This window comes from Falco biarmicus, chromosome 9 (assembly GCF_023638135.1).
Source record: "Falco biarmicus isolate bFalBia1 chromosome 9, bFalBia1.pri, whole genome shotgun sequence".
NCBI lineage: Eukaryota > Metazoa > Chordata > Aves > Falconiformes > Falconidae > Falco > Falco biarmicus.
The window spans coordinates 55,944,125-55,963,441 of record NC_079296.1 but is presented as its reverse complement, the minus strand read 5'-3'; the positions used below and the strand labels follow the sequence as shown (position 1 = coordinate 55,963,441).

At 49.8% G+C, this 19,317-nt stretch overlaps 1 protein-coding gene across 1 annotated transcript in view; it reads right to left on the bottom strand.

The window, feature by feature from the left end:
* Positions 1-8,258: 8,258 nt before the first annotated feature.
* Positions 8,259-19,317, bottom strand: part of PWWP2B (PWWP domain containing 2B) — a 93,952-nt gene continuing 82,893 nt past the window's right edge. The window contains exons 4-5 of the transcript XR_008823927.1: positions 17,555-17,747; positions 8,259-16,914 (exon numbers count right to left, since the gene is read on the bottom strand). The gene's annotated coding sequence lies outside the window, so the exon portion shown is untranslated. The remainder of the gene's footprint in view (positions 16,915-17,554; positions 17,748-19,317) is intronic.

The window sequence follows — 19,317 nt, the reverse complement described above, 5'->3', positions numbered from 1 at the left end:
CCCATTTCAGCTCGCTAAGTCACCAGGTGCAGACACCACAAGACTTCAGGGGTGGCAGCAGAAATCACAGCCTAATTAATATGGCAGGAAAAGCACTGTCCAAACATCAGCAGCACACCTAATACATCAGTACAGGGCTCAAAGCCCGTACAACATCTCTGGGGTTGAGGGAGGGAATTTTTGCATAGGGCAAAACTTTTACTTGAGAGGTGTGAGACTGTACATGACAGAAGAGGGCTTGGAAGTGTGGAAGTTTAAAGCAACATATAACTGTGAAGTTTTTAAAGCAGATCACTGCGGGGTGACACTCTTGTTCTTGATCTACTGGGGAACGATCCCTGAGATCTCTGTTTTTCCTGCAGGCTGCTGGGCAGCAATGACAGTCACACTCTCTCTGCAGCTCAGCTACCTATTGACTTAAAGAGCTGGGCAGGGGGAAAAAATATTGCTCTGCTTTCCTTCTGGGGTCTGGTACAGCTAAATTCACCTTATTTTCTCCATGAACAGTTGGAAAAGCCAGAAAATAAATGCAAGGACAGACAGGGCTTGTGCTTGCAGAGAAATATCTGGTAGATTCTGGTTGGTACCTCCCAAGATACTGCTCTGGGATGCTGCAGATATAGTTTTTTAAATTGCTTGAATTTATTCCAGACTCATTCTTTTGAGAAGAAAGGAATTGGGTTATTACTAATAGCAATTATGAATGATACCGTTTTTGATTTCCAAGTAATTTGCAAGTACTCCGTCAAAAAAACATGCTGGGTTTGCTCTGCTCCTGTTCACACAGTGCAGGTCCCACAAAGCTCTGCAGCCATCGGTGCGCATTCACAGGCTGGGACGCACTGAGCCTGGAAAACACATGGGAACTACAACACAAAATATTAACACCTGGGATTTAGTCTCCATTCTGTCCTGGTAAAATGCTTTACTCCTGAATTTTTGCACAATCCTCATGAGACATGTACACACAGCATCTGCATTGTTTCATCAGCCCCCGTGGCAGGCAGATGCAGGCAGCAGCATCCCCCGGAGCTGCGCACCCCACGGTGCGAAGCCGTGTGCCTGGTGGGTGTGCGTGTCCATGAGTGGGACTGGGGCAGCGCGGCAGCGTCTCGCCGACAGCCCCACCGCTGCGTGGCACCCTGGCAGCACGCACACCCACGGCCCAGCGCTCCCACGCACCCACAGCAAAGCTGAGCAGCCCTCAGGGCTGCCGACCACCTCCCAGGGACCTGCTGGGCTCTGTGCTGGGCGGTGGGGCTGGCTGGGTGCCCACACACCCGCGGGGACAGGGGACGTGGCCTGAGCTTGCTGGAGCAGGTCCCGATGGAGACGCTTCTCCTGCCTGCCAGCACCAGGGCCAAGGCACGGGGCAGCTGGCGCAGTGTGCCCACAAACGTCGGGGTCTGCCTGTCTGCAGGCAGCTGTACCTGCTGCTGCCCACCAAGGGGGATGGCAGCTCTGACTCCACCAAGATAAAAAAAGTGATTCCAGGACTGATAAATAGATGCAGAGGGTTTTGGTTGCATTTTTGAAGGTATTTTCTCTCTTTTTTTTACACTTTATTTTCAGTATACCCCTACTTCAACTTCTATTCCTGCCTCTATCTGAGCTACCTCTGCAGAAGAGATTTTTTTAAGCCTTTTCCTCTCCCTGGATGTTCTGCATCTCACATGTTCTCAAGGACACTGAGACTTGGAGGAGTCACAAAAGCCACAGGAAGAAAAGACAAAAACAGGCAAAGCACAGCCTGAGAGGTGAGACTGACACCTCTGATGCAGGGGTATCACAAGCAACAAATTGATATTTTTTTCTGCAGCTTGCCCACCCCCAGAGAAAGCTTCACTTGTATTGTGGTGTGAGGAACCACTGCTACATCGGTAGCCCTGGGCACAGGCATGGGCAGCCCTGGGTGTGACTGCCAAACAGGTTCCTGGGGTGTCAGGGTGGCCCCAAACCAAACCTTGGTTCCCAGGGACCCGGCTGCAGTGTCCCAATGAGCAGTGGAGGAAATAAAACCTGTCTTAGGTGGCTAAAGCAGGATTATCTTCAAGGGTCTGTTAGCAAAGCACACAAGCACCCAGCAGCTACCCTGTCTGCAGGCACCCAAGCTACCTAAAAATCTTATTTTTTCCTTATTGCCCCACAGGGACAAGCACAAGAGAAGCTGGTCCTCTTGTGGGTCTGAAGACCATACTATGCCCAGGAGACAGAGCAGTTCAATTCTCATTTGGCAGAGGATGAACTTAAACCCTGCACACTGTGGAAACAATTCTTTAACCACCATCACTTCCTTCACAAGCTGTACTAGAAAAAGACAAGACGCTCCTGCCAGAACTTGCAGCTCCCAGAGAAGCAGAGTCCCCCCTGTGGCCTTAAGTGCAGCCCTTCTGGGACAGGTTTTAAGACCGAGTGAGTTGAGGGTGTTGATATTGGCTATGGGTAGGCAGTGGCTGGCTGGGGGTCTGGGACGGGGAGCAGGTGGAAAGGGCTGGGTCTCTGTGCCCTGCGGATGTGGCACAGGTGGGCTGCATTTCAAGTCCAGGACCCAGCAATGGAAAACCAGGTACTGCTTAAGGTGTGTGAGCCCTTCACTAGGTATGTACTTAAGTTTCTGTCAATTTTCTAAATCAGACTTCAGTGCAGGACTTTGCTTCTTTTGCTGTGAGATACCGAATCACCAACATTACATCCCTCCCCAATGCACGGCAGCTCCCCAGCAAAGATACACTCTTTGCCTTTGTTGTTTATCTGCTCAAAGACAGATCACCACCCCCTAAAACAGAGCAACTGTTCAATTAGTTCTTAATTGGTTTTATTTTTTTCCTGCCATTCAAACTAATTAGAGTTACCTAGCAATGTCTCACTTGCTCATTTTAATGAGGATTTTGATTTAGGTAAGCAGCAGCAGGCATTGGGAGCCTGCCTAACGTGCATGTCTGACACACCCCTGGGGCTCCTCCAGCTCTGGGGGCACAGGGTGGATGCAGAGCCCCTGGCCACCCTGTCCCGCAGCAGCACAGCCTCGCGTGTCCTGCGCTCCCAGCACCGAACCCACACGGTGCCACATTGCTTCTCCCTCCAGCTCCTCTCATACCTTGGGTCATGCTAGGCAGCCTTAAATCCAGGCAATGGCAGCTGGTGGCCAGGAGGGACATGGAGGGCTGCCTGCTCTGCCTCGCCTCTGGGTGTTACAGCCTTGGTGGCTCACTTGTGGTCATGGTCAGGAACATGGGGACCTGCCATTCATGTAACATTCACTACGGGGATGCTGGTGGTGGGGACACCAGCTCCGTTTCCTGGTTTTCTCTCTGACAGGACCCAGGGAGGCAGCTGGTCTGGAGGCGAGGTCACTCAGGATGAAACACCAGGTGAGGTCACACACAGAAGTTGCACTCTGATGTGATGTCACCTTCATCCTGTAGGTAGGGCAAAGCAGTGTATGGTCACAGGCAGCCCGGCTGGTTTGGTCACCAACCCCAGCACAGCAGCTGGCTGCCTGTTGGGCACGAGTGACAGCAGAGTGGCTGCCCTGCCCAGGCTCCAATGCCCACCTATTCGTCATATGCTTCTCATGCCAAAACCAACCGCCTTTGAAAATCCCAGCTAGTCAGTCATGATTCTGGGTCTCACCAGTGCTTTAATTTCAGTAATTGAGATGTTTGTCTACATTTCTCTGTCTTATCCCATTGGGTATAAAAGTGGATTATTCACAGACAGAGCAGTTCTGGTGATTGTGTTTGTTCTTCATCCAAAATCAGAAATCAATGAACATTCCTCAGCATTTCCTAAGAGTAAAAATACTTTTTGTGCAGCTGCTCTGAACTGTCTCTTCTGGTCATGGCTGAGCAGTGGCCTCTGCTCTGCCTTGTGCTTGCACTCCCGTTACTGCGCTCTGAACCTGCCAGATGCCTCTGGCAGCCCCAAATCCAAACAAAGGAAAAAATGAGAAAAAAAAAGTGCTTCACTCTCAGTGTTCAATAGCTAGCGGCAGTGGTGATGGGGAGCATGCTCGGCGCTTACGGAGAGGCCCAGCGCAGCCTGGCCTTTCTCTTTCACTGTGCAAATGTCCTGTACACAAAGATGTTCCTAACTGCCCCACTCCCGCCTTGTGCAGGGTGAAGAAATCCCATGTGGTTCCCTCCTGCTGGTGATGTGAACAGCCGTGGCCGAGAAGCTCCTCCCCAGCGTCAGCCAGTGCAATGGCAACGCTGTGCACTGACCCTAGGCTTGCCTCAAGCAACGCCTGTACCACCCGTACCACCATACTGCCCCTACTGCCTATACCACCCACACCACCCATAACGCCCATGCCTCCCAAGCCCCTCATACCGCCTATACCACCCATACTGCCCACACTGCCCTTACAGCCCCTCCTTCCCTGTGTGCAGGATGCTCAGGTTGGCAGATTAATACCTGCCATGGCTACCCTGAAGCCATACAGAGCAGCTCAGTGATGGACCTCCCCAGCCACAGCTTGGGCAGGGTTCCTCAAGTGCCATCCAAGAAGAACCTTCATGAAGCTAAATGCACCTTCCTTGGAGGAAGGGGGGACATGACAAAACAGACACCCAAGTGATTTTGAGGGGCTCAGGTCACACAGGGCTGAAGTGAGGGTTTGGGGCCAAGGTGAGAGCTGCAGCAGGACACGCCACTCCTCGCAATGGAGCTAAGCAGGAAAAGTATGTGTCCAGCACTTGTTTTTGCTCTTCCCAACGCCTGAAACCTTAAATTGACAAAAGCATTTAAAAATAATGTACTCCAAAGAACGGGTAGAAAGGCTGGTTGTCATGTATTTCACAGGGGCTGAATGGATGCAGGACCACTTGCATTAACCTGCAAAAGAATTAGCATTTGTAATTTGCCTCTTAGGAATCCCAGTTTACCTTCATCCTCTATCTTAATTCACTGACATCATAGTTATTAGATAGATCACTTTTATGGATTATGTCTCGCAAGGGCAACATTTTAACGAATAGTAGAATTAAATGTTTGCCAGGATTTTTTTCAAATAAATGATCAATTACTGCTGGGCGCATCCATCACATTTATTAGCTACCTTCCAGAAACATTTTTCATATCTTGCAAATTGAAATGAGGTTGAAGTTGGATTTTATTTCTTCTTCATTTGCCCATAGTAAATATAGTACTTACTCATAAACCACCAAGATCAGTGGGGTTTTTTGTGTAAGTCTTTTTATGACACTGGATAAAATTATGTGTCCGCAGCATAGCAAAAAATATTTTCAAAAAAATTAGTAAAAATATGAATTTCCTCTTCAAAAATGCCTGGGTAACTATGACCTGGCAGATAAGATTTCTTCCTCATTTTCAAGGTCACCATGAGACTACCTGGTATGCATTTACTATTAATAACATCCAACTACAAGGTTAGATTGAGTGTTGAGGTTTTGGTCATGTCACACATACTACCCTTGCTTTAGCTTTAGCAAAATGGAGTCAGAAATGCCGCATATTTCATTTTCCTATTATCAGAAAATCAGCTTTATATGATATTAGAAGTTATATGTAAAATACAAGCTGCAGTCTCTTCTGCAGAGATAAAGGCAGACCGAGTGTATGGAACTCACAAGGGGCTCACATGGGAAAAGAAACAAACCACACCAAACCCTTTCCAGTCACCTCTTTCCAACCAGCCCATGCACACCTACTTGCAGGTGGCGTGTGGTGTCACTGCAGTGACATCCTGAGCCCCAGAAATGTGGGGAGGTGCCCTCAGTCCCAGTGACACCTTGGGCCACCCCCCAGAAGCTGATGGTGGCTGGTGCAAAATGCCTGCCTGGGGACCAGGCACTCTTGCCAGAGGCAATGCCAGAGCCAGAGGCGCTGGAGCAGGCGAGTCCTGTGGGGCAGCAGGAGGGGACACACCACACAGTCACTGAGCACTGTGGGTGCCACCTGCCCAGCTCCCAGGGCTGGGGTGCTCTGCAGAGATCTGTGCTCCTGGCCGAATGACGAATGTCTAAACTGTGAAGCTGAAAGTTTGGGGTAACTGGTATTTAGTAATTCATCACCTTTCCAGAAAACTGCCATGAAATTGTTTACAATGTTTCAAACAGGATTGGGGTGTGGATTCAGCTTCTGGAAGATGTCCTTTGGCTTGTCATAAGGTAAAGTTAAAAAGCAAAAAGAAACCTGAGGTGGCAAGAGACCCTGAAGGGTACCCATGAGTGTCTGTAGCAGTCTGGAGGCAGGTACGATGCTCCCTGCGGTGGGGACTGCACTGAGCCCCTGTGCCCACCTGGGAGCACCAGCATGCACGGCACGGGCTGCACCACCGCTGGTGTGCCGGACAGGGCTTGCTTCCCTCTTGCCTGCTTTGGGGAGAGGGGAAGCTTACACTGCTGGCGATGCTGCGGTGGTTTGCAGAGCCCACAGGTACTTTGCATGTGAGTGGGTTTCTGAGGAGTGACTGACACTTGTTGCTGGGGAGTGGGGGCAAGGGGATGGGTACCACAGCCCCTGCCCTGTCCTACAGGGGCAAGGCAATAAAGCGGCAGGAAAAAAAAAAGACAGGAATATTCTCTTTTATGGTTCCCCACCTTTAAGGAGTCAGGCCTGTCAGATACCACAGGCAGGAGAGTTTGACCCATCTCCAACACTTCCCTTGGGGCGGGAGCTGCAGAGAATGATTAGCTGGACCACCACTTCCCAGTCTGATGACTGCTACATCCTCAGCATCCACACACGTGGAAAGATCCTTTTTCACATGATGAGCTCACAAACATCCTCAGATGGCATTTGTTTCCTTTTTTCTCCAACTTTAAAGTCCAAACCTACCTGAAAAGTTCAATTTCTTGCTCACATTCTGAGTATATTCTAGTCTCCAGCCCCAAAAGAAAACAAAACAAAACTAAGGACATCTTTGCTCACAAGAGTAAAACATCTCCCCCTGCTGCAGGTTAAACGGGACTTTAGGAGGATGCCAGCGGCAGCGGCTGAAAGCGATCAACGGGCACTGAGTTATTGCGGAGGGTGGCTGGGAGCTGCTCTGCCAGAAGCATGCCCAGCAGCACATCCATGCCAGGCTGGAGGGAAAGGGCAATTTTGCTTTTGACTGGGGATTTTAGTTTTGGGGAAAACTAATTATTACAGCCACAAAAGGAGAGTGTGCAACTGGGGACAAATTCCTACTCTCCAGAACATAAAAACTGAAGTGTCTGTAGGAAAGGGTTTTATTGTCAATTCTGATTCATTGTGGGCTGGTTTGTGCAGCCCAATAACTGCAATGCAATAACTGTTTATTCTTTCGATCTTTTTTCTGCTGAAGTCAGAGTACCAGTCCCACTTTCATATAGATTTTAGAAAACCATTATTAAGAAGAAAACGATTCTAAATTATCGCCATTTGGAGTTGCATCTCAAGCCAGAGGCCTTTTCCAAAGTTTTATTTGTGTACTGAAGATGTCCTGCTCCAATACCGATGTACCTGTGAACGTTGCTTAGCATGCACTGTCATCAAATCATACCTATGTGTATTTTAAAGAATACTTCCCGCTTTGAAACCTAACCTCCTCGTGCTCCTGATCTTTTTCCCATCTGCATCAAAACCTTTCCTAAATAGCTTTGCTCTTAGTCGTGGAAATATACAATCGGGATGTTTTAGTACCAAGCAGCAGAGGATATGACCTCAAACAGCATGCCGTGGAATGTGTTGCAACGTTACTGGAAATTTTACAGAAAAAAATGACACCATTGTGAGTCAATGAAGTATGGTCATGGTGGGGCACTGACCCGTGCTGGGCTCCCGCACGCACCGACCCGAGCCCCGAGCTCAGCGCCCCGGCACTGAGCCAGCCAGCGCTGGGCTGCCCCGCTTCCCTTCTGCCATGCAAGTGCTGCCTCTTGGGTGAAGAGGTAAAAGCTGGATTTGAGCAGCTGATCCGTGAAGAAGGCGACTGCTCTTCTCCCATCATCTCCTCCCACCACGCATCTCCCTCCCGCCGTTGCCCAGCTCCCCACCCGCCCTGGCCCGGTTTCACCCACGTTCCCCCCTGCAGAGCTCTGTCCCCCTGAGCCCAATGGCCCTGCACCTCCCTAGCCGTGGCGGCCAGCAGCCTGGATGGCCAGCACGGGCTCTCCACAGCCATTACGCACGCTTCGCTGGGAAACGGCTCCGTGCTTGCTCGGAGAATGTACTTTATGGGGTCTCATTTCATGGGAGTTACTTTTACAGCTTCCCTAACTGCCTTGCATGCTCTGCTGGCCAAAAAATGGGTTTTATTAGTCCATGTCAATAAATCACAATCGACTCTTATAGTGCTATGTATATAAAACTATATATATATATATATATATACACACACACACATCACATCACAGTTGGGGAAGTAGCTACTTTACTCCTGATTCAGAAGGTTACTCACAGGCTCTGGCAAGTCTATTTTTTCAAGCTGTATTTGCAGCTATTTCAGTACATGGTGTATAAAACTTTCAGCATGGTACAGCAGCCCTGAAATGTGCACGCTCTATACATTTGTGAGAAATCTGTATTTCTGCCATCATTCTGCATCTCACCCAGAAACTGGTTTTGAACAGGATCACATCTCATAGAAAGATTCTGAGACATTTACATTCACATCTTTTTTACCACGCACTACTGATAAGCAGCTGCACTTTGTAATCACATAAGTGAGAAATAACATGGTAACGAATGGAAGAGATCGCATCTACTAGAGACTGGAGGTGATTTTCTTTAGATGTTTCCAAGTTGATAGGTTGTGAGAGGAGATTAAAGGAAAAGTCAATGCAACAGCACGATAAATTATTTTCTACGATGGGGGGAGTCAACAATGATGGTATAAAACATGGCTTAAAGGCATGTAGCTCCATCCCAAAACTGTTTTCTAATGTGCAAGTAATTGCCATGTTAGCCACAAGAAAGTCATGTTTTGATGAACAGGAGGGAGCCAAGAGCTGGAAGTTGGCTGGGAGCTGGTTGACTCAGAGCTGAATGCTATGGTAGAGAGAAGAAACCGGGGGCTTTGAAGGGTCAGGTTGCAGCTACTTTTTGCTGACTATGAGCTATATTAGTGGGAAGCAAAAGTTGGGGTTTGGCACCGTGTTACAGAAGTGCGCAGCAAACACCCCCTGCCCTCACCAAGCTCACAGCCAAAACTTCTGCAGAGCCTTGGAGCTGCTAGAGCCAGGACTGCATGGCAACTGGGGAAATTGTCTTATTCCTATTTTATATGTGAGAAACAGAGGCAATCAAATAACTGTGTGATCTAAAATTACAGGTGAGGGTTTTGGCAAAACAGTTTAGTCCAGGTGCTTTGAGTCCCAAGCCTAACATTTTAATATGAGTTAATTTTCTCTCATGTGAGATGGAGCTATTTCTATCAGGAAGGCTTTCACCACGTGTAGAGCCCTTTTTAGTATTCACAATTAACACAAGCAGTGATTATTCTTCACTTTGCTTGGTGTACAGATGCTGGCTTCAGGTAGCAGCTCCTGCCCCCGTGGCACATCACTGCAGCCTCTTAGGAAGCACCACGAGGGCTTATTCTGAAAAAGTGAGCATGAGCTGGAGAAAGGTGATCTGCACAGCTTTACAGGGAGGGATTTGCCATCATCAGGAACGCTCCAGCTCCTGAAATACAGACAAGTAGCCGCATACGAGGTGGCAGGTAAGCAAGCCCCGATTTCTGCTGCTTCTCTTTCAGATCTGTTGAGCTATTGGAACAAGCCTCCCCACATCCTTCTCAGCAGCTTGTGTTCCTTACCCCTGGCTGCTTGGTCTGTTTGGCAGAAGCACTGGGTAACACATCGGGTGGTGCACAGGCGGCGTATGCACCCTTGCCAGCCAGCCTCTGCATTTTTCCTTGCTATATTGGTCTCAAATGGGCAGTGTTATTTTAATGAATCACATTTTTGTGCAAGTAGACCTTCCTGGAAGGCTGTGCCCTGATCAGCACAATGTAGCCTGCTCACATTATTGACCATTTCCATCTGTTGCATCATTAATGGTATTACAGGAATCGCACTTATGTGAGTAGGGGCAGGCTCTCAGGGCACAGAGCCTGTCTTATGCTGCTGCAGCTGGGGACAAGAAAGCTGCTCCGATTCAGACACTGCACCTTGCAAACCCGCTCACCCTCTCCAGGCACAAGGTCTTTCCTGCAATCTGAGTTGATAAAATTAGCTCCAGACCTTACACCAGGCTGTCTTTCCAACACCGTGTAACAGCAGTTTGCAAAGAAGGCATTTTTGAGACATTTGAGTTGAGCTGGCAGTGGTGGGACCTCTGGAGAGGGTGGGAATGGTATTTTAATTCACACATGATGAACAAGTTTTATCTGAAACAACAAAAAAATCCTCATCAAGCTAGAATGAAGGTCAGAGGCAGGAGCTGGTCCCAGACTCAGCTTTCTGAAGGACACGGCAGCACCCAGAGCCCCAGCAGACCACGAGGAGCTCTCGGGTGCGGCCAGCAGGCAACCTCCCTCCAGCAGCGGTGACCGGCAGCAGCAGCAGGGGGGTGCCTGCAGGAGGGCAGGCGAGGGCGGGGGCTGGGGGCCTTGCCCTGCCCCACACCGTGTCCTGGCCAGCTGGGTACCGGGCAGCTCTCTGACCACCTGGGAGCTGCTGGTGCCAGCATCTGTGCTGCTAGTGTGGTCAGCAAGCTTCTTTTTGAAACCAGCATGAGTCTAACCCTAAAGCCTGCTATTATAGCTAAAAAAGCCCTTGGCTGACTGCTGAACTTGTACAAAAGCATGCAGCTGCATTTCTTGTTTTCATTCAAAATACTACATAGAATGTCACTAAACCTCTGCAGTCCTGCACATCAGAGGAACATAAAAGAACACAATCAAAGGCACAGTCATCAGAAAGTGAGGGATCACGTGCCATGCCACTCATGGACAAATGCACCCATGCAATAGGCCAGCCTCTTTCCCAGAAGAATCCTTGCAGCAGAAACCACTATATATTTAAACTTCACCATTCCTGCCCTCAAATGCTTTGAAGTTTATTTTTGTTTCTCTGGCTCTCCCAAAATGGGACACATCAATTATAACCATAGCTGTGGGTATGTGGGCAGGGAAGGGGTCTGTACAGCACAGAGTGGTTGTCCTGAGCTGCACAGCATAATTTGGCTTCAGACCAGGGTTGGGGTGGAGATATATAATTAGCAGGTTTTCAGCCTCTCATTCTCCTGCAGAAGCTAATTTTTAATTACCTGCTCTACCCCATGGCTGCCAGACTGATGCCTGAAGAGAGGGGGGCTCTCCTGAGGGACTTATTCCTGTTCCTACTTCATAGACCAGAGCAAACAATATAACGGTGATGAAGACACTCATGTAACATCCAGTTTTACCTTTAGGCCCAGACGAGGTGTTTCAGACTAGATGCAGACTCCAGAAGCGTTGATGAATTTTTGCACAGAGAAAGTGTTGAGTTGGTAAATGCAGAGCTATACGCACCACTTTCAGTTGCAGCATTTTTCACGTGTTGGTAACCTTCTTATAGGGTCGAGTAAAATAGCTTCAGGCAGAGCCACGGCAAATCCCAGCCTTTAGCTCATCAGTGCCTTGCTCTCCCCCTCCCCACGGGGCAGTAAGTGGGCAAGCACTGGAGCCATTGCCACCAGCCCCCACCTGCTCCCTGTGCTGGTCCCTCAAGCATCTCTCTCTCCACATGCCCTGAGGTCAGCTCGCCACCGATCCCTGCTGAAGGTCAGCCAGGCCCCTCCCCCTCCTGGACAGCCCTGCATCACAGCCATATGCCAGTGTTGTCTGTTTTTTGAAATGTTTATGCTTTCTCTCTCTCTCTCTCTGGGAACTTCATTAACTCCAGCCTTCAGCAAAGTGTACCAAGGGTAATGACAGTTATTAAAACCTGCTGAATGATTAACAGATTATTGCTGCTGACTGATTCACCTGGAGCCCCAGCTGACCCTTGCTCTGAGCAGGTGGAGCATCTCCATGCCTTGAGCAGAGCCTTCCTGCAGATCCTGCAGATGTGATGGGTAGCATGGTGCCACCTCGGTCCTCTCTCAGATCCAAGTGCTCCTCTTCCCTTTCACCCAGTGCTAATAGCCATTCGTTATTTAAGCAGGAGGATGCTTGCTGCCTGCGGCATCACTAAATTTAGTCTGCTTGGAGACAGAAGGCGCCTTTTGCTGTTCTGACTTAAGAAGCATCTTGCTTCATCACATGCTTTCAGGAGGCCAGGAGAAACAGACTGCAGGGGATGATACTCTGATTCAATGAACCATCTCTTGCCTGGCCAGTCGCCCTCAGCTGCTGTGGAATGTGTTACCAGCACTTTAGATGTGAAAAAATACAAATAGACAGGAAAAATATGTTGAGAATTTTGCTTTTCTAAGGGATTTAGGCATTGCTCTGCCAAAGGGAATGAACGGATCTATAGTTTGCAAACCATCTCTTCTGTGAGCATCCAGCCCTGGCCAGCATCTGGGGAGAACTGAGGCTACCAGCCAGCAGTGCAGGTTTTCTGTTGGTACCTGGGGCTGGCTGCAGGCTGTGCTGACAGAATGTGCCAGTACCAGCGGAGAGGCAGACAGACATCTGGGTACGGAGCTGTGAGGCAAGGCAGGGGGGCAGTGGGACCCATTACGAGCAAGAGCTTGGCTTTTCCCTCTGCAGCCCAGTTGCCAGCTGGGAAAGCGCAGGTCCTGGGTGTGCAGCTTATGGGCAGCCTGCGCTGTGCTCCCTGGGGAGCAGGACCCTGACCCCGTGGGAGCCACGGTGGGATGGGCAGCAGGGACCCACCGCTCCCCCTGTGAACAGCAAGGGATGAAGTCACCCTCCTCGCTTCACCCCCTCACCTCCCACTGCACTGCCTCCAGAGCATTTCCTCTGGGATGCTCTTGGCTCTCTTTTGCCTGTAGCTACCCCTCTCCGGGAGGTGCCTGGCATGCCACAAGCCTGCAGCTGGCCCCAGGACCCCCAGGTGCAGCAGACACAGGGAGCCCAGCGCAGGGAGGAGGCACGCAGGCAGCCACAGATCCAGATCCAGGCACAGACATCCAGCAGGCAGGAGCCTGAGAGTGTTCAGAGCAGAGGTGGCCAAGGCACAGGCCAAAATTTCAACAAAAGGGGTGAAGCTGTATTTTAGAACTGTATTCATTCTTCCTCTGAAAGATGCAGCAAGAGCCCAGGTAAATGCTGGGGCAGAGGTACCATACAGCTCTTATGAGCCTGGAGCACAGCAGTTCTGTAAGCACACAAAGCAAAAGAAAGGAAAGTTGGGTGGTTGGTGGGGTTTTGTTTGGCTTTTTCTTTTTTTTTTTTTTTTTCATTTTCCCTGCATCCCAGCAGCTTGATCTCACCTCCCTCTAAGTACCATACATTGACAGTGTTTAAACTCCAGGAACAAAATGTTTTCAGCTCCAAAGCTGATGTTTTCTCTTGCTTCAGAGTGATATGCTTCATTGTATAAACCATTTTCCTATTTTATAAATTACCTTCAAATTTTTAGAACCATTTATTTAGTCCTCAGACAGAAATGGCCCTGATGCAGAATCCACGCTGCCATTTATGCTGATACGTACAATTTCAAAGCAGACCACACGACCGGTCCCCGTTTCCCAGGGTGGCACCCATGTAGCAGCAATGGCTCATCCCTCTGCTCCTCGGGCAGAGTGTTGGGTGGGATGGGGAGCCCGCAATGTGCGGGGAGGCAACAATTCACTGTCAGAGAAGAGCTTCTCCTTCTTACCCACCAGTTTCAAGCCACTGGTAGAGAGGGAGCTCACTCACCCCATCGGGCTGCAGCCTACCCAGGGCTGGGAGCTGCTCCCCGTGGGTTTGGGCATGGGCCATCAGCTGGAGATGCGCTCAGCTGGGGCAGCGTCCTGCCCAGTGCCTCACACCTGCCAGCAGTCACTGCCTTCAGTCCTGCCCGCTGCACTGCCGTGCAAGGCATGGGTGCCAGGGCCCTGCCCAGAATTAGCTCCTGAAAAAAGGGTATTTCTACATCCTGATGGTCTTCAGCACAGCATGCTGAAAAACATTTACACTAGCAAAACACACCAGTAGACATGAAAAAAACACCCAAATTTCCTACCCAAAATTTGCAGCTGTCTTGTGGCTCAGAAATGACAATCTGCATGTAATAAAATCAAGAGGAAAAATCTTGGTGTCCCCATCTTCTTCTAGCCCACAGTTTTAACAGCAGGTTTCGGCTGGCCAATACCAAAGCTGAGGAGGTCAGTTTGAGAGAAAAAAAAATAAAACCTTTTCCTTCCTGGCCTTAACTTAGTCCCTGCTGCTTGTGAGACAGGGACCAGCCCACACAGACTGTGTGGTGGGCTCAGCCATGGGCTGGGATGTTACGTGGGGCCACCCCCTTACATGCATTTTCTGTGTCCTTGGTAATCAAATCTCCAGATGAAAAATGTAACTGCGTGGTTTTTAAATTTCCGCTTGTAAGAGATGTGTCTTACAGAAAACGGATCCCTCTGTGCTATACATCCACTGGTGCTTTTCCTTTTGTTAAAGGTTTTCCTGAATATCTTCATTACCTTTTTCTCCTTCTAAAAAGACAGTTGGAGGCTGAGTCAGGCACCTCCCAGCAAACAGCCCTGGCCGCACGAGTCTCCCAGCTCCGGCTGTGGGTGCCGCTGGCCCTTCCCAAGGCAGGGAACCCAGGATGGCTTCGGGAGTCTGGCCCAGCAGCGGGACCTCCTGCCCAGTGCCAGGCTCTGCTGGGCCCACGGCCGCACCGGCCAGCCTGGGCACCGCACTGTTGGAATGGCTTCTCTGGCGGGACTGCAGCCCACCTGGCCGTGGGGCAGCCAGGCTCGCCCTGGGCCTCCCCTCGCCTCTTTCTTATGGGAAGAACGAGAGATGTTTCCCCCGGGTGGCAGAGCCAGCTGTGGGCTGGCTGCCACCGAAGGGCAAGGACCGGCAATTCGTGGAAGCTGATTTGCAGAACAGCCGGAGTTCGGTCGTATGGGCTTGCAGATCATTTGAAAAGTCCACAAGATCAAAAAGGCAAAATCTACTGATGAAATCCCTTCAGCTCAAGCTGGGTACACAGGGGGAACCTTTCAGTCCCTCCTCTCTGAGAGCTTTCCACCCTCTGGTTGTGCTCTGAGAGAGGAATATGATGTTTTTAAGACCGGTGGATGAGCCACAGTCTGGAACTTGTATTTTAAAGGTCACAAATAACTATGTCCCAATTTCTGAAAAGCTATTGGCCTGAGGTGGATGCCATTGTAACTCTTCATAAAAGACTATGGTACAAATAACTCATGTTTGTATTGGCCTTTTAAATCAGTGCATTGCTGTGGGACTTACCACCGTTCCCTGTTAAGGGGTAAATATTTGATTTAATTATTAAGAATTTAAGCAGCAATCATGTCTTACCAGTCATGCTTGTTAATGAAATGATTCTGCTTCTAACATCAGTGCTCTGTGAATAACACCAGTGATTCATTTCAACCACAAACCACTCTTTTTCTCTCAAACGCTTGATAATAAGAAAATGCTTGTGCATGTATGATAGTATTAACTCTCGAGAAGAAATAACTATAAATAATCATTGAAGGTTAGCGGTGATTTTTATGGCTCTCCTATGACAAATCAGCAAAAGAACACCCAGCCAAGCAGCAATGAAAAGCATTTGCCCAGCTGGCAGGCCTTGGTGGAGCATCCTCAGAGTGAGCTGCTCCTGGGGCTGCTGCATGGGCAGCGCCCGCTCTGAGACACTGCAGCAACTGCCCTGAAACACCACAGTGACTGCACGCAGCAAGGAAAAGCAGGTGTTACCCAGGGTGTGCTGCCCACAAAGCAAGTTTCCAGAAACTGGTTTTCATGGTGCCATCTGGAATGCAGAACCTTGAAGGCAGCTCAGGTGAACCTGCTCACTATGAGGGCTTCCCTCGCCAGAGGTATGCAAATGTCCCCAAGCATGCAGGTGAGCACCATTATCCCCAGCCCATCACATTGTGCACAGCTTTATCCCTCCAGGGCTCCATGGTTCAGTTACTTACACAGTTCTAGGATGTGGAGTAGGAAACAGATTATTTTGGGCGCTGTGAAGCAATCATTGTGCTTTATTACAAGCAAAAAGGCTATTCTAGGATTATGAAAACAGGCCTTAAAATATTGAAAGCCCAGAGTGCCTTGTGCTCTTCTTTTTTTCCATCTCTCTGCTAGAAAAGATGGATCTGCCCAGCTAGCAGAGCTGTTCAGCAGCTCCAGAGGAAGCCCCATCCCACCACCACATGCCATGGGGAGCAGCCCCGTCCTTTGCATACTTGTCGCCCTGCAAAAGCAGCCAGTGGGTGGGTAGAGCACCACCTGCCCCAATATTTAACATGTGTTTTGAAGGGTAAAGGGCCAGCTGGCACAAGCCCCCTGCTGTGCCCATGGCAAGGGCAGGCGCTTCTGGGCTACCAGCCTGGAGGGCTCGGCACTGCCTGCAGAGCTGGCAAGCAGACAAAACCAGGCTGCTTTGCCAGCAGCAATAAAGGTCAAGGTGTGCTTATCTAAATATCACGACTTCCTTCTGTGCACACACTCTTCTGTGCTTTTAAAAGCTCTTCACCATTTATCCTAGACTATGAAAATGTAGCATCGTACGTTGCGTGTTCGCATCCACGCAGCACGGGTGGCAGCTCCGGCAGCACGCTTTGTGCCTCTTGCTGCGGAGGGGCTCCTTGCCAACGTCCTCTAGACCCAACTTTTTCCTTCTGTATAGAAAAGCTTGTTGGCTTCACACACCAAGAAATACTAGAGGGAGGGACAATGGCTTTTAAAAAATAATGCATCATTTCTAGTTCAGTCCTTCTGGCATATTACTCACCAAACATGTAAAGCTTTGAATAGTTGATCCTGTGTGCTGTAGAGGAGCCACCAGTTAGTAACTGCCAACAGGTGACAGCCAAAGGGCTTTGCTTTGGAACAGTAGGTCTCCAAACAACCTGTAAATCAAAGCCGCAAGTACTGAGCCATCAAGACAGAGTCACTCAGCACGCTCTGATGTTTGTCTGTGGTGGTTTTTTTTAATTCAACAGATTGCACATGATGTTTGATAAGGTGTAAAAGAGCCAGCTGATGTCAACAAGGGGCAGCACTGCTACTGGCAGCCTCTGGTTGATGCATGGGGAATCACACCAAGTGAGCAGCTCCAGCGATGGTGTTTGGTGGTTCTCCGGTATGCCGTGTTTGACAGCTGCGTGGTTGGCCTCTGTCTTCACAGATAATAGCTCCTGTTATACTCAAGTATAATAATTCTAACAGCCATGAGGGCAGGAGCCCCTGTGAGACTTTCCTCCTAGGACAAGAGGAAATGCAGTCTGCATTTCCTACTTGGAAACTCAACGAGTGTTAAAACTTTCTTCCAAAGTTTTGCCTGAATGTAAAATTTCCCTTGAGCCAGGATGTGCCTTCGCTGCTTGGTGTCTGTCATTTCAGCACAAGGTGGGTGGCCCGCAGGGGATGAAGCATGCCCCACCAGCCCACCCTGTCTCCTGTTGGAGCTGCACCTCACTTGCTTGCAGGGTCTTTGGCCCCCATTCCTCCTGCAGGCAGGACCACCTAATGATGCTCAGTCTTACTCACCCCATGGTTTGCTGACAGCAGCTTCTTGGCTTTGTGCATCTCCTCGCCTGAGACGGTGCAGGGGGGCAGGAGGAGGTCCTCCCATTACCCCCCTCCATGTGCTGGGGTGCAGCTGCCCGCAGAGACGGGGACAGATATGCAGAAACATGCCGTGCTGGTGAGCAAGGCAGTACGTTAAGGAGTCCAGTCCCTCCTACAAGACACGATAAAATCCCTCAGGTGTTCTCTTTGCCTCAACGTTTTCTGAATGAAAGCAGACACAGCCACAAAAAGGTCTTCACCCAATATACCTAGCGGGAACACAGGGAATTCTACAGGGTGGTGGTAGCTCCCTTGGAAATATTACAGCGCCGACATGGGCAGGAAGAAGGTGCCTTCCCCTTCACCGCAGGTAGGCAGCCTGTGTTTCTGCTGGCGGGGCCTCGAAACACCAGCAGCACGCTCCCTAAAACACCTGCTTTTGTTTCATGCCGAATGGGGGAACAAAAATACACATATATGTCTTCTCCCTACAAGCCATAGCATCTAGGGAATGAAATGGTCACTCCCGCACACAGGCACATGGGAGGAGAGTGGTACATTAACAACCAACTAGACCCAGTTTCTGCCCACCACTACACCCACATCCAAAACAGCTCCCCTAGGGTCCTGCTTGCCCTCCCCTGCCAAGGGCCAGCATGGGGAGTGGTGCCGGTCACCTCCTGGCCAGAGCTGCCCACCACACACCTGCAGCAAAAACCTCAAACTGGCAGCAACGCTTCAGGGAAGTGTTCAGCATGGCAGGGCTTTGCAGCACCACGGCTGGTCCCTGCGGTGCTGGCAAGGTGGAGGGGGCCCTTGGGCCCCTCAGGACCCCCCAGAGACCCTCCAGGGAAGTGCTTTGGTCTGGGGCTGGTTTCCCCATCGCCCCACTGTACTGAGATGGGGCCCACGCTTGGATTTCAGCTGCAGTTTGTTTTATTGTAAGCAATTCCCCAAGCCAAAAATCATTGCAAAATGCATCAGCTGAGTTTTTCAATCTAGAAAAGGCCAGAAAAAAATCTTTTTACAGCTCGCAAGTTCTTTCTCAAAATCTTTGACTCAGAAGATGAAGCAAAAGCACCCCTTCCTTTCTGCAAAAATTCAGTTTTGAGAAACTGATGTTTTTCAAAGGAGTAACGTTGGGTGCAAATAAAAGCAGAAAAGTGGAGTCTGCTTCCCTGCAGCTTTCCTGCCTGCTGTTACGGGGTTCTGCCAGAAGATGGGACCGTACAGTGCGGTACGGGGCTGCGGAGGTCAGCGGGGACCCCTGCTGCGGGGACCACCCCTGGGCCGCCCCTCGCCCCGACCCTCTCTGCAGGGTCTGGGCATCCTGGCCGGGCTGTACCTGAGGTTTACGAGCCTCAGCCTCCAGTCAAGCAATGAGTAGCCGTTTTCTCATTCCTTGCTCGAATTAGTGACTTGTTTTAGGAATGCTGAGAAGGATATTGAGCTTTCAGCTGAAAGTAGATCCACATATTTAACAGCACCGCGGGATTTCCAACAGCTCGTTTGTTTGGGGTCAGTTTCAGTTACTGGGGAGAAAGCAAGGGTTTGTGTGCAACAGCTCTAGCTAACCCTGTCCCACACCCCTGAGAAATTTCTTTTTAAAGTTTTTTAAAATGCTTCTGTCACTGCCTGATTTCCCACTAGATCCAACAGTTTGCTGGTATTATTGCTGGTTTTATATGAAACCCCAGTACACCGTTAAGCAGTGCCTGCCTGCCAGCACAGCTGCAGTGCTG